This window comes from Notechis scutatus, chromosome 3 (genome assembly GCF_049901735.1).
Source record: "Notechis scutatus isolate UNSWTSFEM ecotype Mainland chromosome 3, rNotScu1.2, whole genome shotgun sequence".
Lineage (NCBI taxonomy): Eukaryota > Metazoa > Chordata > Lepidosauria > Squamata > Elapidae > Notechis > Notechis scutatus.
Window position 1 is genome coordinate 181276645 of NC_142011.1, and position 25230 is coordinate 181301874.

The 25230-nt window shown below is 34.6% G+C and overlaps 1 protein-coding gene across 2 annotated transcripts in view; it reads right to left on the bottom strand.

Annotated features, from left to right (window-relative positions):
- Positions 1 to 25230, bottom strand: part of MMP16 (matrix metallopeptidase 16) — a 178141-nt gene that overhangs the window by 100919 nt on the left and 51992 nt on the right. The gene's annotated exons all lie outside the window — the stretch shown is intronic.

Below are 25230 nucleotides of genomic sequence, written 5' to 3' on the forward strand. Positions count from 1 at the left end.
CTGAGAAGACCATTTCAAGTTTGTTTAATTTTTTTACAATGAAGGAAAACTAAGTGCATTTAGGTACTTCTTTTCCAATAATTTAACTGAGGTACATGAGCTTAAATCATATACAGGTAATCCTCGCCATACAACAGTTCATTTAGAGACTGTTCAAAGTTATAACAGCAGTGAAAAAGCGACTTATAACCACTTTTCACACTTACGACCAATGTAGCATCCCCATGGTCACGTGATTTACATTCAGATGCTTGACAACTGATTCACATTTATGATGGTTGCAGTGTCTGGGGGAGTCCTGTGATCCCCTTTTGCGACCTTCTGACAAGCAAAGTCAATGGGGAAACCAGATTCACTTAACAACTGGGTTACTAATTTAACAACTGCAGTGATTCACTTAACAAATGTGGCAACAAAACTCGTAAAATGAGGCAAAGCTCACTTAAATTTCTCATTCAACAACATAAATTTTGGACTCGCTTGTGGTCATAAGTGGAGCCCGACACTACCTGTATTACATTCATGGACATATACATTTGTGGAACTTTTTTTAATAGGAATAAGCCTTATACAGAAATATTACTTGGTACAATGGGCATGGTGTCATGTTCCTGTATTAATTCCTATACCTTTTTTTAAGGATGAAAAGCAATCCTAATACAGGTAGTCCTTGATTTATGACCATAATTGAGGCCAACATTTCTGTTCCTAAGCAAAACATTTGTTAAATGAATTTTGCCAGACCTTTTTACAACCTTTCTTGTTAAGTGAATCATTGCATTTGTTAAGTTAGTAACACAATTGTTAAGCGAATCTGGCTTCCCCATTGACTTTGCTTGTAAGAAAGTTGCAAAAAGTGATGACATAACTGCAACCACCATAAATGAGTCAGTTACCAAGATCAGATCTTTTTTTTTTCCAGTGCCATTGTAATTTTGAATGGGCCCAAAATGAACTGTTGTTAGTCAAAGACTACCTGTATTCAGCATCTCAAACAGCTAGTACCCTTGCCATTCACTGTTAATAAGCCAGCTGAAGCCTTCTCCTCCCCATTTCTGACTGCTATAATTATCTTCTCCAAATATAGCAACTTGCGAGTTTCTTGGTTCTGAAGCACCTTGTAGGTAAAGAATGGCTGCTTCTACAAAGACATTGTCTTTTAAAAACGCCCCTGACAGAAGTTCTCTGGAAAACTAAAAAAAGACAGCTACTATTGCACAGAAAGCCATTGGTCCTGCCTCCAAACAGAGGCTTAGAAGAAAAGCTTTAGTATGAAAGGATGTGCTTGCTCAGTGATTCATTTGCTCATTTCAATCTTGAATCATTGTTCAAGAATTTTCATGGAATCTGCAAATTACAGAATTGTTTTGCCAAGTAAGATACAAAACACAATAAAGAACTATGTTGATGTATTTTTCCCATTTTTAAAAAAGTAAAAATAATTTTATCCAAACATCCAAAGTGAATTGAGTCTGTTTTACTAGAGAAAGACCTAGAAAGACCTAGTTATTATGCTACAAAAGAGGCACAATTCCCTTCATGGCCTTTTAGGTGAACATTTTTAAAGGAGAAAAAGAAAAAATAATGAAAAGGCCTTGGTAGCAGGGAAGCACATTTGACTAAGCTTCTATTGGATATTCAGGAGATGTGCTACTGTTTTTCTTCTGAACCTGCAACCTAGCTTCCAAACCCTGAAGATCTTCTTCAGTCTTAAGTCCATGTGAATGGATTCAGCAGTCAGGGATTTCTTCTGAATAGACTATGTTCTGTGGAAATTAATGAGCCCCAGATGAACTTTGGCAGGCAGGTCTTGAGCAGGAAGTTAACAGAGGTTGTCCACAATTTTTTGAGATTCTTATCTGTAGTTTCAATTGGCAGGATCCCTATAGTTCAGTCTCGATCATGGATGTCAAATTAACAGCATCACGTGATGCTTCACGATGTTTTTCCCATTCACAGAGCTGGGATGGGCCTGGTCTGTGCATGACGTACTGGGCCACAGATCGCCAATGTGACATCCCTGATGTCATAGTAATTATTCTCTTGAATCTCCCATTATCATCCCAGTTGTTTTCCACTTTGGATAGACTTTTGGATAGTTCTCCCTTTCGGAGGGGCAATCTCTACAACCTCCTCTGCTTTAAGCACCGTTTCGTGAGGCTTTGCTGGGGTTTTTTCAGGTTTTCTTCCTCCTCCTGGCGCCCTCTTTGGTTCTAGCTTGGCATGGCAATCTGCAGCCCGGTGACCTTCCTTCCCACATCAGAAGCAAGCAGTGGTCTTGGGTTTTGCCGCCATTCCTCCCTTTTGAGGTTTTAAGTCGTCTCGGGGGCTGGTGGGGGAGGATTTGCTCCAACCAAACCCCCCGCGTCTGTTTTGGGTCAGATCAATTTCCACCTCTGCCTCCAGCATGTACCACAGCTGCAGCTCATTGGGGTTTATTTCTTAAAATGAGGCGGCCGTATAAATTTCTTAAACATATATGTATAACCATACAGCAAAGCAGTTGTATAAATTTCTCTATAATGTTGACAACTGCCTGGACAGTTGCTTTCTCGGCAAGATTTTTTTCAGAAGTAGTTTGCCATTGCTTTTTCCTAGGAAAAAGGAATTGGTCCAAATGACTTATTATGTAAGGAAGGCCTAGAACTCAAAGTTCCTGGTTTCTAGCATGATACCTTAAGCCACTATACCAGACTGGCTCTCCTTCATGTCAGTATTGGATAATTAAATGGAATGGAATGGAGCAGGTGTGTCCAGTCCATGGCTCACGGGGCCTATGTGTCCCTGGACAGCTAGCAATACAGCCTCACAAGAGCTTCTCTACGAAACTATGTGATCGGGTAAGTTTTTGGGGAGGAAAATAAGGGGGGAAAATTTATCCTCTGCCTACCAGCATCCATCGGTATTCATCTGGCTAGCATCCTGTCAGTGTGTGAGACAGTTGAGGGCTGTTTGGAAACTGAAGCAGTATTTGCTGTGTGAGCAAGAAGGAGACAGCAAGGAGCCTGAGTGTGGCTTAGCTCAACTGCAGTTGGAACAGATTTCTTTTCGGGTGAGGAGGGGGAGTAGAGCTCCTTAACATCAGAGCATGTTAATAATAATATATGAAATACTAATGCTCTGATGGTCATTTTGAAAAATCCTTTCTTAGCGAGCACCTAGAAGCCAAGAGGAACATATGTGCCAAATTTCAAGTTTGTAGGCTTTATGGTTCTGGAGATTTCGTGATGATGCATGAGTGGTATTTCACGTTTATATACAGTATATATATATAGATTAACCCAAGACAATTCCTCTTTACTCAATGTGGCCCAGGCAAACCAAAGGGTTTGACATGCCTGGACTAGAGTATCTACTATAGATCACAATCTAATCTGATCAATCTTTTGTACTGTTTTCCCTAAATACTATGGGGAATTATGATACAACTTCCGAAAGCTAATTTAAGAATGTACACACACAAAAAAAACTTTAAGCAACATAGATGAGACTAATAAACTAATGTTGCAGGTTATATCTATCTATTATATGTATCTATCAGTATCCATAGCACCTGTCCTTTGGAAAATCTTACTCAAAATCTTACTCATACTTACCTCCATCCTCCTATTTTCCATTAGAACCTGAAGACCTGGCTTTGATAGTTGGCCTGAAGATCCAATAATGGGATACCACACTGGCTTCTACTAGACTGATAGCAAAAAAAACCTTCCCCCTCCAGTCTCTGCTTCCCTTCCCACCCATCTTTTACTCTCACATTCCTGTGTTCGTCATTTTTGTCTTTTTCCGTTGCTTATTCTACTGTTCCATTACTTTGCTACTGTTATGCCTTTTCATTACTCAATTTTTATTTCTACAAACCACACATACATTGTAAAGATTGAAATGTCTCAAGGTGCAGATTAAAGGGAAAGCTTTCATTAGTGGCAGTGGCTCAGTGACCACCAGCTCCAACGGAACAAAAATGAATGCCAAACTAAGTGCAGGAAACTGAGTTTTCATGCAATGGAACTTCATTACCTCTCTTTTCCCATTCACATTTTTGCAAAAAGTTAAAACTGCTGTAAATTAAATTGCAATCCAACTAAAAAATTAAGGTTAATGAAAAGTTGTATTCATTTAGAAAAATGCAATGGATCTTTTCACTAAACACATTGTATTGCTAGATATTTCCTTCACTTCTAGCTTTACTATTGAAAGTAGCTGAATAGTGAATAATTAGATCAGTTTTTACTATATGAGTTTTATATTTGTTATATCTACTATATATTTCTATCTAATAAATCTAGTCATTTTTTCCTAGTAAAGGTCTCTAAGTTCTCTGGGTTTATTGGCATACTTGGAATTTATATATTTGCTTGAGTGCACATGTAATATTGAAACAGTTTCTATCTTTTGCAGAATGCCGCATGAAGAGTGGAAGAAAAGTATCTATTCTCTAAATAGCATTTGCTGCTTGCTACAAGCTCTAGTTTGCCCCTGGCCACAACATTTCAAAATGTTAGGCATTCTCAGTCAGTAGTATCCTTTGTTAATAGATATCTAAAATTCAAATGAACACCACCAAAAAAACCAAACCAAACCAAATAATAACTAGTCCAATAAAATTAACGGTTCATTTGCATATAGATTCAAAAGCTTCGTTTCTGTTTTTCTCCCTAAAAGGCAATATTTCCCGACCTTTCATTTCCAGAATTCCACAGCCAATATGGTAATTGATGAGAATTCTGGGAATGAAAGTCCATGCATCTGGAAATGGCTAAGGCTGGAAACACTGCTTTAAGTTATCTAGCAGGAACTAAAAGGTCAATGCCATTGCTTTAAATGCATATTTCAATCTTCTGAACATTGCATTATCCATAAATACATACAAAGCATCTCTTTAGATCACTGTGGTAAATGTACATAGGTATCAACAGGAGTTAATCTTCCATAATTCTTTGGGCTCAGACTGCAATAGGGTATTCTTGGAAATGAACTTGTCATTTTAATGCAGCCAAAAACAGGTATGGATGACAGTGTTGTTGATGGCTACTCCAACAAACCATATACAAATGTTGATTTGAAGATTGGATGAAATTTCTTTTAATTTTGTGCTTTGAAAACACCAAATGTATAACTTAATATATGCAAAAGGCAAGTTATCTCATTTTATGCTTGAATGAGAGTTTATGCATTTTCCATCTGCTAAAATCAAGATATTTTTGTAACCATGTATAGTCCATTAAAAATATTGAATACAAGATTGATACTATTACCTTTCATTTACAATAGTGAAATAGAATATTTATATTGTCATCAGCTAACAAAACGTATATATCAATTCTAATTCTATTTCCATCAGCAAAAATGTATACACGATTGTGCAGCATAGTTAATGACACAATATAATGTGAGATTATTTTTAACAAAAGAACCCCTATGTGGAATATTTAACAGTGAAAATACTAAATGTCTGTATTACAGTCAGTTCCTGTTGTCCTGTGCCTGACCCATTTTTTATTCCTACCCCAGCATTGCCTTAAGAAGCAATCTCATCCTGAACAACTTTTTTCCCCCAGTGGGTCCCTAAAATGTGTTAACTGCACATTATCAAGTTCAGCAGTGACCTTAATTAACCAGCTCATAGTGCTGCCTAAAATTGACAAGGCCGTACTCAGTTTCACATTAAAGGTTTTACTTGCCTCCTAAGCAGCTCCTGGTGCCAGCCACCAGTACACTAGGCAAACAATTGTTGCTAGTGCATTTTTTTCAATGTGTATTGTTCATGTTCCTGCTTACTCTCTTGTAATCCCTTTCTCTCCAGTTAATACAAATGCAAGCACCAGTTAACTTCCTGCTAATTATTCCAGCTCTGGCGTGAGCATTCCAAAGGGCAAGGGCTGAGGAAAAGGAATAAAATATTTGCCTTTTTATACAGCTCCCTTGTGAGTTAAGTTCTGGAAACTTTGCCTGCCTTTTGGGTTCACTCAATTCTTTGAGCCCAAAATTTGAGCCTGAATCCTGATACTGTAAAGAAAAGGAAAACTGAAGTAAAATTATAGCAGTTTTCATTTAAAAATCGTATCACATAGCAATCCAATTGCCTGTTCAACTGTATTGCTAAATATAGTCAACACATGGAAGAACAAACAAAAACAATTTGGTAGAAGACATGGTTTTAAAACAGTATACACTCAGAAAATGACAGCTTTTCAAGTTCCTTTGTTATATAATACCTACCAGAAAAAAAGGGAGATGTTTGAAAATTTAAATGTAGTTTGCCAGAAAAACATGACTGAATAGGCTGAGTCTCTTGGAGATACTCAGAGATGGCCTTGAACATACCCAAAACATTTGATCGAACTGTGTTCATTAGGATCATCCTATTTCTGATATTCAATACACTTAAAGAAGCCATGATTATATAACCCTAAACCAAAACTAAACAAAATGTGGCTTAGCACCGTGGGGGAATTAATCACAAACATATATCCCTTGAAATAAAAACTATATTTGTAACACAAATCCAGTGGCAACTTTGCCTTATGAGTGAGTGGCTTTGGGTCAATTTGGAGGAAAGAAATGTTATGAAGAAGAGAGAATTCAATCACTTCCTTGTCTGCTACCAATTATCCTGTTAGCTTATTGAAGAGTCAAACTCTGAAATAGTAGAGAGAAAGTAGCTTAAAAAAGTAATTTGGAAAGACAAACTGGGGTGAGGGGAGGCAGGGGGAAAGAGGAAGGTGAATTAACACCAGCCCCAATTCTCGATTTCACATCTTCCACACAATACTTTGTTCGGTTTTAGTTACATCCATTTGCACATCCAAGTTAAATTAAAAATTGATCTATCTAGTGCTGCCCTAAGTCAAAATCCACTGAGGCCAAAACAGGATTTAACCAGAGCGTATTTTGTAGTTTTATAAGACTAGCTGAAGATGTGGCATAGAAAGCACTTCAGGAGCAAAAGATCATGAACTTTGATGGCTACGCTTGAGCTGCCATTAGCTATGTCATTGTGAATATTAAGGAATAGCTGCCCATTCCATTTACTTTCACAGCAATACACCTGTTTAAGTTCAAAGCATCATCATAATTAGTTTTAGAAATGGATGTATGTTATGCCTGAAAAACTTTGGAACCCTTTATCACAGCAGAGCAATATGCTAAAAAAGAATATATTAAAATTCATGAGACTTAACTGCACACTTGTTCACATGCCCCATATCACTTCTGTTCCTGAACAACTCTACTATTAAAAAGGACTAAAAAGAACATAAAAACCGATGGCTGTTCAGTCATGTATTTTTCATTATGTGGTATACTGAGAATTATAGAATTTAGGGGAAGAACAAACATTATTATGCACAATTCTAACAAAATCACTTATTAATGCCCAGATATTGATATAAACAAAAATCTCAAAATAAAGACCATTTTGAGAAAAAAACAAGAAAAAAAGATTACAAACTGTTTAAAAAATACATAAGCCTTCAGTGAAGAGAGATCATTTTATTGGTTCAAGGCTGTTGTAGGTCTAATTCCTCAGAGGTGTAGACCCAGTTTCTTGCTACTCAACCCGACAAGCTATACCTTTCATTCTTCTAACATTGACATTGGATCTGTGTGCACTAACACAATCATGGTTCACATAAGCAGCTTTCTCAAATTAAACTAAGCCAATCCATTTCTGTTCTGATCTGTAATGAATAGTAATTAGGATTGCCAGAGGAAGTCCATTAGTTCAACTGAAACAATCCTGGCCTTCACCAACATCAACCTTGAAACTTTCAAGAAAGAACTGCTGCCAGAGTCTGAGGCTCAACTGAAACAAATCCTAGTTTTAATCTTTAAATTACATACATTATTGAACTTTGGGACACAAAACAAGAAAACCACCTCTATTTATAGCATGCTGGAATTTTTTTTTTACACTGTACAATACTGGAAGAGGATAACCTGCAAACTACACATGACTCTTGGCCCTCTTTTCACCTACTGCAGTGAGTACACACATTTGGCTTAAAACATTTAAATGAACTTCTCTACTTCTTTCATGCCACTAACATGCCCTTTTCAAGGAAGATCTCTGTTGAACATTTGGAACTGGGGCTTAATGAGGCTAGCAAAAGAAAGTACAAAAAATCTGCCAGGAACTGTTAACTTCTCAAATAAACTAAGCAAGAATCCAACAAGATGAACTAATTCTACTTTATTGTAAGGCTACATTATAAGAATCCAGCAAATCAGAAAATATAAATCTCCAGTCAGCTCTTTTTACCACCTGATTATTTTGGATGGAAAAGTATTTTCCCTGCCCTTTAGTCAACTGTGGGCTTTTCCTCCTTTTATCTGATTGTTCCTTAGGGAGAATGTCTCCCTTACCTTCCAAGGTCATTCTCACATTCCATTATAGGGACAGACTTCTAGACGTGACAAGTTCCTAAACATGGTTTATCCTGTGAAAAACCTTGTTTGACATGGAAACGGAAATGGTGGAAGAAATCATTCATGACATCCATGCTTTTTTTTAAAAAAAGAAACCTCCCATATCAGATGTACAGGTCCAGTTCATTCTGTTAAAAGTTAAAATAAAGAAAGAAAATACATTATATGGGGGGAAAATAATACAATAAATCTTTTTGTAGCATCTTCTTTTATTAGTCTTGCCATTTCAATTAAATCTATCAAACTAGCTTGAAGATGTTAAATCACTCAATTACCTGGAATCAATAATATATTAAAATGAAAACAGCTGAATGGATTCTATGAACTCAGTCACATAAATACCATTGCAAACCAAATTTTAGCACCTATGTTGAGACTGCAATTTTTAACATCCTTTGTCTCTATACTTCTTTTTCACATCCTATACACTTCAATTCATAGAGAAGAATTAAGACATTGTATTGAGCCTTGGTCTACTTTTAGAAATAAATTGCTGCTTGTTGAGCTCACGCAATTCACTAGATAACACCAGATATCTTTATAGCTCAGTATGTTATATGAACTAGACTTATACCTTAATAGCCAGGAACATGTTCACATACCTATTTAATTATTGGTAGTTGTTATATAAGTTTTAGGAAGATTCTTGCAACAAAGAGTAGCAAATTTAGGATACTATTAAGTTAGATAGACAAACACAACACATACACCATCGCTTTTGTTCACTAAAGCTGAAGGTAAAGGTACACATTATAATATACATATATATGTATATGTATATGTATATGTATGTATGTATGTATGTATGTATGTATGGTATTCAGCTTTGTTCGGGTATTTTCCCATGTCATTGTAGTTGTGCTTTTAAAGTTGTAGAAACGTTTCGGCAGAATCTCATCTGCCATCATCAGGCTTCTGTATTGTGTTCGTCTTCTGTATTGTCTTCTGTATTGTGTTCGTCACAGACGAACACAATACAGAAGCCTGATGATGGCAGATGAGATTCTGCCGAAACGTTGCTACAACTTTAAAAGCACAACTACAATGACGTGGGAAAATACCCGAACAAAGCTGAATACCATACATGTAAGTACCGCGAAAACTTAAGAAATATATATATATATATATATATATATATATATATATATATATATATATATATATATATATACACACACACACTCCATCCATCCATCCATCCATCCATCCATCCATCCATCCATCCATCCATCTATCTATCTAATAGATACATGTATTATATAAATATGTCTATACATATATAAAATAGAAACACTTCCTATGTTTCTGTCACCTTCTTGGAAAAAGGGCATCAACAGCCATCAACTGAAACAGGACCTCCACACTCATACAATCTTATTGCAGATAAAATAATTTTGGAGAAAATGGCAGAGAGAAACAAATCTCATGATATTCTGACATCATGGTAGTTTGACCAAAATTTCTGGAGCCTGAAAAAGTTATTGGTCTTTAAAGCCAATACTCATGGCTTTAAATGTGTCTTTAAGTAGGTTATTAGTTCTTCAGAGTCATTCAGTATTGCTGTGACAGCTTGTAAAATTACCAGATAACTCAAGTTATTCTTTTAGAAGCAAACTATCTCTACAAATACTGTTTTGTCAGTGCTGAATAGCAAACACTATTATTTTCCTGCAACTGATCTTAGAAAACATTTCACCATATCCTGATTTTCTTTCACTGCCATGCTTGCAAACCCTGAAGACTGTGTCTTGCATGGCTGAATATCAAAGTGAGAATATTATTACTAGAACAGCCTATGTTTTTTGTGGATAAATGAACAGCCCACACAAAATCTTAAAATGATGCTGTCATGCAATATGTATTCATAATACTATAGCTTGGAATTAAATTCAAACCAAAGCATCTTATCGTGTGTATTATAAATTTCTGCTGACTCACAAATGAGGAAAGGTTTAAACCTGATGTACAAGGAAGACAGAAAACTACCATATAAATTTAATATTATTAAAATTAACATCAAGGCCATTTCACAATTGTTTCTGTTTCATAAAAATGGTCCCAATGAAAAAGGGACATTTTAATAAAAATGTACAACACTGGAAAGTATATGTATGCATGTGCATACCTAAATATGGTAATGCGGATCTTCTCATATAAAAATAAGAGATAGTAATGTTCAGAAAGACTAGAAATTTGTCCTTTCTCAGCAAATGTTCAGCATACTGGTTATGTTTAGACTTGAGTTCTTCATACTTACTTGGCTTAAAAATTTGGTTGGTCTCTTTTAGTAGCTTGCTAAGGAAATTCTACTTTAGTGTAGTTTGGTTAAGGTCTCAGGTTAGAAACTGGGGGATCATGAGTTCTAATTCCACCTTAGACTCAAAGCCAGCTGGATGATCTCTCTGCCCCTAGAAGAAGGCAATGACAAACCATTCTGAAAAACCCTGCCAATAAAACTACAGGGACTGTGGCATCATTAGTGGTCTCTGAGTTTTGTGGTGTTATCTCTGATAATGTTACCTCAGTGGTGTGGTGGCTTAGAGGTGGAGCTCTCGCCTCACAATCAGGAGCCTGTGAGTTTGATCCTAGGTAGATATTTCTCTCTTTGGGACTATATTAGCTGAACAGAACTGGCCAGTAAACACTCAGCTCCATTCAGTTGCCCAGACTCCATCCTGCAAAGGATTATGGGGTCATTAAAAGATGATAATGCTTTCTGATAATGTTACCTAGCTTGGTAAAGAAATGTCTGCAAGAAAACCACAAGCTCATCATTTAATCCTGAGCTATGAATATTCTCCTTTATCAAAACTTCAGGGATTTGTCCAGGCAGTCTCTGAGAACTGGATACAACTGAACAGAGGAGGGAGGGAAAGGAAAGTCTGGAATAAGTTAGATTGATTCATTTATTCTGAGTGTGAAATAGATAGAATGATTTTTTCCTCTCTTTTTATAAATTTTAGTCCTCTAAGGAAATGTACTGTATGTGCTGCCACGCCCATCCAAATAATAATAATTAATTAATAATAATAATAATAATAATAATTAATAATAATAATAATAATAATAATAATAATAATAATAATAATAATAATAATAATAAAAAATAATAATTTATAAATAATAATAATAATAATAATAATAATAATAATAATAATAATAATAATAATAATAATAATAATAATAATAATAATAATAATAATAATAATAATAATATTATTATTACAGGATTCTAGGAGTTTTGTTTTAAACTCAGAGCAAAACCATCCTTTCTGTTTCAATCAGCATCAAGTGTTCCAGGATATTTTGAGCACCTCAACTGGAGCTTTGTTTTGTGAGTTGTATACACACACACACACACACACACATATACAAACACACATCTTGTCAGTTGTGACAAACAATATAGTGACAAACATCGGTTCTACTTTCTCTATTGTGGCTTTAGGCTGGTGGGATTATATGATAGGAAGATTATGACATTCACAAAAGTTTTATTTAATGTTTTTTTTAAATTAAATAACCCATTGGGCCAGTATTGGATCGCCTGGGCGATTCATAGTTGGTGTGTATATGTGGTTCTGAGGAAAAAGCAAGGAGGCAAGAGAATTATTCTATATTGTATTGTTCTGTATTCTACTTATTCTGAATTCTGTATTGTTTCCTATGGCCTGAACATTTGTACTGTTTTTCATTTTAGACCTTCAGTATGCCATTTATGGTGGCACTGCATGATTCTGAGTTTTAAAAAATGTTGTTTTGTACATGTTCCTCCAAAGCAACATAGCAGGAATTTACTTTCATTTACAGAGTAGTATAATCCTAAATACAGGAAAAATCCATATTTTTTCTTTGGACTCTTATATGACTTTTCTGTGGAAAATGAGTTGGATGTGGGATTTATGAATTGGATGAAATTAAAACTTCACTGAAGTCAGTACTGGCTTATATCACACAATAGCCTAGAGTAGACATAGTATTATTTGTAGTTATTGTGAGTTATACCCAATAATCTCAGTACAAAATGAAGCAAATTATATAACAATTATCAGTTGTTGTAATTTACCAATGCATTAATTTAAGTACCTGAATGAATTGAACTGTAATAAATATACATTGCAATAAAATACACATCTATACAGAAGAATGCCATATTATATATTCAAGTGCTCATTGATTAGTAAGAATGCTCAACCTGGCAGCCTTAGTTTGATCCAATGCTAAAATTAATTTACAATAATTATTTTCTTTTAATATTGCAGTATCACCAGGAGCTAAACAACAATTACTGAAAGTGAATGAAATATCTTTTTGGAAACATGTGATTTCTGAGTAAAACCAAAAGTATTTACTGCATTCTGATAAGTATGCATTCAGTGCCAAGCCTGGATCTTCTGCCAAGCAGTATAAGTTTTTAATTATACAAAGTTCAACTTCTGTGTATTATTTTAAAGACATTCTAGTTTCCTGTTACTGCCTGATCCAAAGATTAACATCTAAGCATGAATAGAAGAAGCACTGATGTTTCCATTCCTTTTAAACAAAACTATAGTACATATCCAATTATTATTTTATGAGTGTTCAAAGCTAAAGCATTAAACCTATTATATTAGAATTTGTTTAAATTTTGTACACTAACAAAAAGGAACATTAACAAATACATTCTAACAATAAAGACAAGATTTAATTGTCTGTTGTAAAATGTAATGTTGCAAAGAAATGAATCATTTTTGATTGGGAGCTGTCCATTGTTTGTTATAAGATTGGCGGCTATTTAAGTGTTTTAAACAGATAAATGTATTTTGGTGTTACGGACAATATTACTGAGCCAGTTTGGTATGGGCAAAAATCAGGATAGCAAAAATCAGGATAGCAACTGGGAGCCTGTGAGTTCTAGTCCCACCTTAGCCACAAAGTCAACTGGGTAACCTTAAGTCAGTCACTTTCTTTCAGTCCCAGGGTGAAGGCAATGGCAAACCACTTCCAAAAATTTTGCAATAAACTGCAAGGATTCATCCAGGCAGTTACTAAAAGTCAAATTAACTTCAATGTACTCATGCCACCTATCAGCCTCACCCCAAAAAACCCCATATTTCTGCTAGAGAAAAGTTGTCATGACTTTTATTAGATGTTTTTTTTGTTTGGATTGTTTTTCATTTTTATTCATTTTCTTTGTTTTTTCATTGTCATTATTTTTTATCTTATAACTGCAGGATCTTTTCTTCCTCCTTAAAAGTACATATCCATTGAGAAATTCTTCTTTATATATATTTATTTACTGACCAGAGATAAACAAAAAGGTCAACACTTCACAACTATTTGTCTATGGATTTGATGCAGACTATCATGTTGCTGATATGAATTGTTTTTGTTTTTTTACAAATGGCATTCATTTATATATTGCCTCCATAAATTAAATTTCAGTAGAAACACTTAGGAAAAAGTCTTCTATCTTCTTTTCTCTCTCTTCCAAAGTCCAAGAACTAAGAAGGCAGCATTTGACTAGGCCTATAAAGACTGAATTCAAGTTTCAACCAACCATAAAGCTACTTAGGTGACCTTGGGCCATTCATTACTATTCAGTCTAAATTATCTCAATAACAGAATAAAAGGATATGCCTTAATGACAAGAGCCTAAGATGAAGGGGAGAAATTGAAACTGTACATTTATTGGCTTGATCATAAAATGATCTACATGAAGGCTGTTCCTTCAAATGTGATTTATTTTAATATGAAAAATCCAATTAAACCCAAAGATATTACTATGCTCTGCTTATGTAATGTCTCATAGATGCAAAGGAGGGAAAACCTTTTTTTATAAATTCTAACACAAACTGTCCTACAAATATATGCAAAACACTGATCTTTCTACTTCTTGTTTTTTGGCTCTATCCTGTTTAACTAAGTGATGGTTCAGCAATTATAAAATTATAAATTTATGCCACATTAGAAACTTAGAAACAATTTAATCAGCAACAATTATCACTCTAAAATTTAGAGCAGGTGTGTGAAACTCGATTTCACTGAGGGCTGCATCACGGTTGTTTCTGACATCGGGTTGGGGGGGGCAGGGGGCTCAGCCAGTGTGGACATGGCCAGCTCAACATCATTTGTGTCGGGAGTGCCTCTGGCAACCTGAGCGCTCTGCCAGTGAAAACAGGCTCCTGAGCTCTGTTTTCAGCGGCAATGGTCTCTTGCAACCCTCTGCTAGCAAAAATGGAACTGAGGAGGGCCGCACGCAGCTCACCCAAGCTCTGTTTTCACTGGCAGAGGCCGGTCCTTCGCTGCTTCCCTGCAAGCCAGATCTAAGCACCCCATAGGCTGGATCTGGCCCTTGGGCCTTGAGTTTGACACCCCTGATTTAGAGTAAGGAAACCTATTCCAGTAATCTAAAAGACTTTTCTAGGTAACTATTTCTTACTATTCCCTAAAGTGCCAAAGCAATTCATTGACATTTTTTACTAAAGTTGATTCTGTGCTCATTCAGATTTATAGTAACAGCATTTCCATTATATCAAATATCTGATTTACATAAAATCTCTTTTATTAGATGAAATTTTATTGAAAAGCAGAAGACTGAGCATTTCATTGCTCCATATATTCAATTCTTATTCTGCTAAAAAGACAGCCAGATTTAAGATCAGCACAATAATACTTTAATAAAATAAGTGATGTTTTTCAAGAGCTGCTTTTTCATGCTGTTTCTGAATAACAGTTACCAGACTAAGAAATTGTTCTACAGTTAGACTGCTAGTGTGTATCAGTCCCTGCAATGGTTTAATGCTGAAAGAATATTTGAGGTTGCTCTAAAAGTTGAAAATTCATTTTTTTTTCTTTTGTCATGAGCTGCTAGTAGTTATTCCGTGGATTTTTGAAGTTTTTATAACTTTATTGTAATAATAAACAAGCAAAAATAAAATTACCCAGGGCTCTAAAAATAACAATCCCAACTGCTTTTTTTCCAAGAAAAAGGAAGGTAATTCAATAATAACAGTTTCTGTGAACCAGAAATTTCAGAATGTTTTATTGTGGTCAATTTGTTGTGAAGAAATATCATAAATCATCATCATTATGTTTAACACCAACTCATAAAACAGTTCATTGTTAGTTTAGCATTCACTTATTTATTAGGGATAATAAATACATAGTCAAGCAACCCTTTGAAGCTTACAAAGATAACCTAATCATCATGATCCTCATCATCCAAGTACATCAATAGAAATATTTAAATAATATTAAACCATGCTAAATAGCACTTAGACTTACATACTGCTTCACAATGCTTTACAGCCCACTCTAAGTGGTTTACAGAGTCAGCATATTGCCCCCAGCAATCTGAGTCCTCATTTTACTAACCTCGGAAGGATAGAAGGCTGAATCAACCTTGAGCGGTCAGAATCGAACTCCTGGCAGTCAGCAGTATCAGCCTGCAATACTGCATTATAGCCACTGTGCCACCATGACTCTTAAAATTGTTTGCAATTTTAACCACTTAAGATTATCCAGTTAAAAGTTTTAACTTACTTCCAGAAAGAAAACAGAGTCAGGGGAACCTTAATTCCCGCCATAATCTGTTCCACTATACTGGAACCATTATGGAAAAGTGTTTCTTCCTTACCTCAGACCTTTAATCTCCCAGCAGTGGGAGAGTCCCAAAACTTTTTTGTATACTTTACATTATTTTTGTCAGCATTCTCTTCATATGTAGCTACCTAACAATAATTTATCCCTCTGCTTTATCATAGGATAAACTTGTGCTCCAAATACCCTACAATATAATTGGTGTCCTGGGTCTCCAAATATTTATTCCATGAAATTGTTTCTTGCGGGACCAAATGACTTTGTACAAGGAGATGGGTAGCATATAAATTTAATAAATAAGTAATGACTACAAAGAGATAAAATTCAGTAGAAAGAAAGTAGTTTATCGCCACCATATTAAAATAAGTTGTGAAGAAAAACATTATCAGCTGTCTAATCTGTCCCATAGATACGTACCTTTAAATCAAAAGTGTTTCTTCCACCATAAAAAATTCTTACTAATATTCTGGTGCCAATAAGAATTCATAACAAATAAAGCATGAAGTCTAAAAGGAATGATTATCAATTAATATATCAATATTTCATAGCAAACATTCCAAAACCAATCATAATAATTTTGAATGCTATAAATTTGTCATGCACTAATAAATCATCATAGACTTCTTTTCTTTCATTTTCTTTCATTCTTATTTCTTATAGGAAAGTTCAAAATTACTTTACAAATCATACTGTGAAAATCTACATCTATGATTATCTTTTGTCTTAGATTTGCCTTAAGTATGGAGCATTAAGCAATGACTTGTCAGTATGAGGTTGATTTGTTACATGCTATTTGTATATATCAACCCAAGTACTAGTAGCCTATCAAATAAATATAACATTGAAGTTTATTTTAGAAAAGGAAAGAAGAACAAAATCAGGTATTATTATGACAAATCAGGTATTATTGAGATTATAATAGCTTTTCTACTCTCAGAGTACAAGTACTATTTCAATTACTTTCATTATTCACCTAGGATTTTTTTTAATTGCAAGCTGCCTCATGGAAATTATTAAAAATGTTCAGAAATACATTCAGAAAATTAATGCCATAATTTACCTACAACTGGGTAGGTATGGCTGCATCAAAGTGTGATTTCTTTTGATAATATGAAACACACATAGGAAATAGAACTAAATCTTCAATTAACTCCCCAGATTTATTTATCTGTAAGAAAACAGTTAATTGTTCAAACAATTGTTCCTTCTAAAACAATTTACAGACAGTTAACTGGTGGAGGGTAATTGCTACAATAGTTAATTCTCTTAAAGAAAAAAGACACCGAGACATACGTACGTGTCTACCTTATTATTCTTTTTGAGATAGACAGAAGGGATTTCTGGGCGGGAAGAGTGTCAAAAATTTACGGACATTGCCCCTAAAAAGAGTACAGCTTCAATCACACAATCACAGGCACCATATTTGCTTTTTACACATGGGGGGGGGAGAGAGACAGACAGACAGACAGACAGACAGACACAGACAGACACAGACAGACACAGACAGACAGACCTACACACAGAGAGCTATAGACCCTTCCAGAAACAGATAAATACAATCAGCGAACAAGAGACACAGGAGGCAAAGAATGGAATTTGGAGGAGATAAAGGAAAATTAAATTTATTTTTACAGACCTACACTTCAGTAAATCTCAGTCTTCCTTTTTGTCTCAGTTCATTCATTCTTCTTTAATGTATATATTTTGCAAATCTGAGAATAAAGGCAATGTAAATGATAAAATATAATCTACCACATTTTTTTAGAGAAGATGCATATTGTTTTCCCTAAATATTAAATTTTAAACCATTATATCCGAAAAATAGTATATTGAGTGGGAAAGGAAAGAAAAACCTGAGCTTTTACTTCAAACTAGAACATATGAAGGACCTTCTATCAGTTTAAACCTGGCACCTTGGCAATAGACTGACGTGACAAGGAGTTCCATCAATCTTGTCAGTTTTGTCTCTAATGTTTGCAGGCACCTGGACACATTTATAACTGACAACTACTCTGGATGGCATTCAAGCTGCTTCATATCCATAAGGAAAGCAAAGTGTGATTTTTTCTGAAACTTCAAAATGGGTGAAAGCTTACAAGCTGGGATTCATGATACAAACTATCAGCCATGTGGATGTACAGGATAATGAGATATATTCAATAGGCCAGCATTTCTCAATCTCAGCACCTTTAAGATGCATTGACTGAATTTCCTAGCAATATCTAAAGATGACAACGGTAAAAAATACTGCTACAAAAGAATTCATTTTACTTCCCTTTGCAATTATCTTGCAGAACTGCAATAACCATGTTCTTTGAACTAGTTTAGATTCTTGTGTTTCCATGTCCCTTAATCTACATAACAAATCATAACTATTTTGGAATTGTATATATCCAACCTCACCTCCAAGAAACTCACACACACACATATACATATGTACATACATACGTATATACATACGTACATACATACATACATACATACTTACACAGTATATCGTGCTCTATCCTATTTTTTCACAAACTAACCCGGTGGGTTTGAGCTGAGAGTATGACTGAGGTTGAGCTTGAACTCGGATTTCTTGGACCCCTTCAAACTTCTTAATCACTACACTACACTGGTTTATGCCAGAAGAAGATTGGACACTTGTTTAGCATAATTATTAATTAATAATTCATTATTAAAATGAAAATTAGATCTTCAAATAAAAGCTAGTCTAGAATCAGAAAATATTATACAGGAGGTCCTCAACTTTCAATCATAATTGAGCCCAAAATTTCTACTGCTAAGTGAGAAAGTTGTTGTGAGTTTTTACCCATTTTATGACATTTCTTCAACAGTTGTTAAGTGAATCACTACAGTTGTTAAGCTAGTAACAGGTTCTTAAAGTGAATCTGACTTTTTTTGCTTGTCAGCAAAAGGTTGAAAAAGGTGATCACAGAACCCCGAAGCACTGCAACCACTATAAATATGAGGTAATTACCAAGCTTTTGAATTTTGATCATGTGACCTTGGGAATGCTGCAATGATCATAAGTGTGAAAAATTGTCATAAGTAGTGGTGGGATTCAAATAATTTAACAACCGGTTCTCTGCCCTAATGATTTCTTCCAACAACCAGTTCACCAACTGCTCAGAAAGTTAACAACCGTTTCTCCCGAAGTGGTGCGAACTGGCTATATCCCACCACTGGTCATAAGTCACTTTTTTCAGTGCTGTTGTAACTTCAAACAGGTACTAAATGAATGATTGTAACTTAAGGACTACCTCTAGTAAGATACTGACTTGACTACATAGACTACATTACACATGAATATTTCTTTCGCCCAATCTTTAGTAAATTAATGCATGTAATAAAGGCCCCCAAAGGACATATGAGATTAAAGTACTTTTCTACTGATAGGGAGAAAGCATCAGAATTCTTTCCTTTTCAAACTTGCACTTTTTCTTAAGGAAAAGTTTTACATGGTATTTAATGCTATTTGCAAATCATTTAATGGAAAATATGCCTATATCAGTGGTCCATTTAGAGTGCTGAAGGATATATAGTTGATGCAATAGGACCAATTTGCAAACAATAACAATTAAATAACACAGTACCTCTACTTTAATAACGGGGAATGATTAAAAATTTAGGTGATTTAATAACAAGTTATACTTTCTAGTCTCTGGTTAATCACAGTACACATTTAGACTCTAATATCAAGGTCAAAGACTGTTGAGAGAAAATTAGTCATTTACATTGTAAATTAGTCATTTACATTTTAGGTATCTAAAATCTTCCAATTTTTTTCCCTTTTCAAGATTGAAAAGGATTTGGTGCAGTTATAGCTTTTCTGAAATTTTAATTAGTTCACAGACTTGAAGCATCCTAAAATATGATTATTAAATACCAGGTAGAAATGAGGGCTTCCTACGACAGTGCTGAACTTAAATCTTTTAACATTCTTCCATCATTATCATTTACATTATTGAATTTTATGTTTCTCTTTACTCTATTACCTGGGATACTTTACTCTATTACCTGAGATATGTTTCTAAACTCTGTTTTTGAAAACTCTGAGGTTCTTCGAAAGCTTATTGTGAGATGTTCAGTGACAAAGTAAAATATAAAAAGCAAAATTTATGAAAGAAAATTACTTATCAATTGTGTTCTTTCATTCAGAAGACATCACAATTTTTTCACATGAAAATGCCAAGACACTAGTCTGGACTAATAAATAACCTGAATAATAAAAATGTATGTCCAGCACATACATACTTAGGCACTATATGTTACATGCAGACAAGTACACACGGCACAGACTAGCTGATCTTTAGATACATGCAGTTCAACAATATAACAGTACACTAAATAACTTCACCAAGATATCATCATATGATATAATTAAACACAATAAGGAAACTCAATTGTACTAGATCAGGTATAATTTTTATACAGATAATCCTTGACTTACAACCACAGTTAAGATCAGAATTTCCATTCTAACTCATGGTGGTCTTGAGTTGAGCTGGATACAATTTTACAATAATTGTTATGGCAAATCATTGCAATTGCTAAGTAAATCACATGGTTTAAATGATTCACATAGTCATTAAGCAAATCCATGGATTTTTGCAGAAATCAGCAAAAAAAAAAGTTCCAAAATAACAAGTACAAGACCCTACAACCAATTGTAAAGGCAACCCAGTTACCAAGCATCCAAATGGTGATCATGGACTATGATTAGTATGATAATCGTAACTGTGGATACAGGTCATAAATCACTTTTTCCAAGGCAATTGTAACTATCATTAAACAAATAGTCATAAGTTGAAGACTACTTGAAAAGACTGACGGTATAAATTCTATCTGAGACCTATTTTCTATTATTTTTTTTAATGAAAACTGATTCTGTCTTGAACTCTACACTAATAAGGGACAGACAGATTCATTGTATGCTAACTATTTAATTTTTTCTACTTGAAAGTATTTCAAGTTGTTAGTGGCCGACTTAAAACTACAAAAGAAATCTATGCAACTTCTGAGCTTCTCGTCACATTTGCACGAGATGGTTGACCAAGACAGCTACTCTCCTACTGAGTTTATTTACTACGTGATGGCAGCATCTATGACTAATGACACAGTCCCATCCAGAATCATTCATCTTTAGACTTCACAGCTTCCACAAAAACTATTAAGTTTGACCCAAAAAAATCATAACTGGGATCAACACCTTTACAAGCAGAGTGAAAGTCACCCAGTTCTCCTCCCCTAAATCACTAAATATATTGTGTGACTAAAACAATTGAGTCAAAGCTGCAATATATTTTGTGTTACTGGAGGTTTGAGAAATCCATGGACTTCACTTCCCTCCTCTGAATGCAAAATAAACATGCTTCACAATGTTGACAAGTTTATCATACATCCCTAGTAGACCAGACAGAAAACACAACCAAATGAGCTAACTTTATTTTATTGTAAGACTATGTTAATAAACTTTTGCAGATCTGTAAGTAGAAATCTCCCACCATCTCTTTACCACCTGATAAGTTAGGGAGATTCCTTTCAGAGTTTCTTTCTCTGCTCATTATGCAGCTGCAGGCAACCTCACCCCTATCATTTCCTAAGTAGCATCTCCCCCCATCCAACAGGTATGGAACAGAAACATTTCGATTCAAACTACAGTTGTCTAATGACACTTTCACCAACCAAATGCTCTTCAGATAAATTCAGAGGAATGTTCCTTAGCCAGTATGGAAAACCAGCTGGAAATTTGGAATTTTAAAGTCATAACATCCTGACTGGAGAAAATTGATCTATGAGATAAAATCCCTTTGTAATAAGGTAACTTTTTTTATTCCATTCAGTTTGGTCCAATTTTTGGAGACTGCCTGGTCAGGTCCCTTGGCAAGGTTTTCAGAAGTGCCATTGCCATTTGCCATTGCCTCCTTCCTAGAGAAAATGATTGACCAAGGTCATCCAGCTGGCATGCTGAAGCCAGGACTAGAATTTACAGTTTTGCAGGTTCTAGCCTGGTGTCTTAATCACTGCACAAACTGGCTCTAAAACACATCATTTATTTTCTACTCTTTAAGTATAGACAACATATTGACCCGATGATCAATTGTGAAATTTTAAGAGTATATTGTAGGATCTTTATATGACAGCTATGTTTAATTAAGAAATACACTGATTTGTTAGAAAGCAAATGTGTGATGTTGGGTTTCCATCATTGTCCAGGATATAAGTCTACCTCCCTAGTTAATCTTTGCATTTTCTCTCTCCACTAGATGGGGTATACATGTCTCTGAACTCCTACCTATCATTTATCTCTTCTAAAAATGTTGTAGGGTTTATATGGAGTCCAAAGTTATTATTATAAATAAAAACAATGCCAGCTTAATGCTTAGCTTTGTGAGACTCACGTTTATTTCTTATAAATATTTCTTGTAAAATATTTTAAAAATTATGATCAAATGTTGCAGAATTATTTATTTACTTCTATTACATACATTAAATAGTTCTCCAAAAACTAATCATGCTATATTTCTCCTATCTTTCTTATTTCAATATGAAATGGAAGCAACAGCACTTTTGCGTAAATGATCTTGCATTCTGAGCTCTGAATATAACTTTGTGAATTTTTCAAGTCTTGGCTACAGAAAAAGGTTATTAATTGTGATAATCAGAAATCAAATAGTCCAACATCTCTTTTCATTATATTACTTTATAAATATTCACTTTATTAAGGAAGCCATTGCTCTTAGGAATACAGAATAAGAGTTGGAAGTTATTTTAGAGATCTTCTAGACCAGCAGTTACCAACCGGTGGGCCACAGCCCACTGGTGGGCCGTGAGAAAATTTTGATGGGCCACAGAGAAATCTCACCCCCAGAGCACCCCCCAAAGCAATTAATCCAGGCTGCACAGGAACACAAGGTTGCACTGTCCACATGGCCTGCAGGAACCCTTCCCGCCTTTTTCCTTTTTCCCCCAACCATCAGCTGTTCTGCTGTGCCGAGATTTAGGAAGCAGGAAATAGTTGGATTTCTTGCTTTCTTGCTAGTGTTTAGATCTTCGGCTCTGCTTTTAAACACAACCAGACCTCCCTTAGGACTGAAGGTTCTATTATTCAGTGCAGACTCATGACAAGCAAATTTCTGTGACAGACTTCAGGTAGCCGATGGCGGATAGATATATCACTGAATGATTCTGTGAGCAACTCAATTCTGCCTGCCTGCTTTGCCTGATTTTGGGCAAAAGTTGCTCTTTTTTTTATAAAAAATTCAATATTTACATACATGGGTGTTGTGAGTTAATTTTATGAGTTTGCTTGCAAGCAAATTTTATGTGACAAACTGAGCTAGCCAATGGCAGATAGATCTCTGAATGAATCTGTGATTCTGTGAGCAACTCAATCTGCCTTCCTGCTTTGCCTGATTTTGGGTAAAAGTTGCTCTTTTTTATTAAAAATTCAATATTTATATATTTATAATATTTACATACAAGCCATGCCCAGCCAGTCACATGACCACCAAGCCACACCCACAAATTAGGCCACACCCACAGAACCAGTTAACGGTCCCTGGGATTTAAAATTATGAGTTTGGTGGTCCCTGAGGTCCAAAGGGTTGGCGACCCCTGTTCTAGACCAACCCTGTACTCAAACAGGAAATCCTATACCATTTCATCCAATCTCTTTTTTAAAAAATTGTCTTCTAGAGGCAAACCAGTCCACTGATTAGTTGTTCTAATATATCAAGAAATGTCTTCTTAGTTCTAGGTTGGTTCTCTCTTTTGTTAGTTTCCATCCATTGCTTCTTGTTCTGCCTTCATGTGCTATGGAGAACTGACTGAACCCACCCCCCTTTTTATGGCAGCCACTTAGATGTTGGAACATTGCTCTCATGTCACCCATAGTTCTTATTTTTATTAAACTAGATATACCCAATTCATAAAATTATTCATATGCTTTAGTCTCCAGTCCCCTAATCATCTTAGTTGCTCTTCTCTGCACTCTTTCTAGAGTTTCAACTTCTTTTTTATATTGTGGTGACCAAAGCTGGATGCAGTACTCTAGGTGTGGTCTTACTAAGGCTTTATAGAGTGGTATTAGTACCTCCCTTGATCTAATATAAGGCATTATAAAGTGGTACTAACACTTCATGTGATCTTGATTCTATCACTCTATTAACTAGGACTGTGTTGGCTTTTTTTTTTAAAATTTTTTTTTATTTTATTTTTTTTTTTTTTTTTTTTTAATTTTTTTTTTTATTTTTTTTTTTTTTATTTTTTTTTTTTTTTTTTTTTTTTTTTTATTTTTTTTTTTTTTTTTTTATTTATTTTTTTTTTTATTAATTTTTTTTTTTTTAAAAAAATTTTTTTTTTTTTTAAATTTTTTTTTTTTTTATTTTTTTTTTTTTTTTTTATTTTTTTTTATTATTTTTTTTTTTTTTTTTTTTTTTTTTTTTTTATTTTTTTTTAAAAATTTTAGGATATAATATGGGGCTTGAATTAATTTTTTTTTTTTTTTTTTTGATGGTTTTTATTATTTACATTAGGTGTGGTAGGTCAGCCAGTTATAAATGCATCTGGTGGTGGTGCTGTCTAACCCATGTTTTTCCATCTTATCAAGTAGTAGGTCGTGGTCTACTTTTATCAAATCCCTTACTGAAGTCCAAGTAATTTTTATTAACAGTATTTTGTTGATCCACTAAATTATACATTAATAATACAATAAGCCTGATGAGTTAAGTGTATAGAAAGGTTAACAAACAACCATCTAGATTTCATCATAGCTGTATGTAAGAAAGAATTCCTGCAAGTTAAAATCTCAACTGATACTAGCAGGTCAGTTAGAGGTAGTCCTTAACTTACAACCTTTCATTTACCAATTGTTCAAGGTTACAACAGCACTGAAAAAAGTGACTTGTAACTGGTCCTCATTGCAGAATGCCCACATTTACATAATCAAAATTGGGGTGCTTGGCAACTGGCATGTATTTATGATAGTCGTAGTATCCAAACATGATCGCATTTGCAACTTTTTCTGCTGGCTCTCGACAAGCAAAATCAATGAGAAATTCAGATTTGCTTTAGACCTACGTCATTCATTTAACAACTGCAGTGGTTTTTTTTGACAAACGTACCCAAAAAGGTCATAAAATCATGAATGACTCCCTTAACAACCATCTTGCTTAGCAATAGAATTTCTGGTCTCTATTGGGATTCATAAGT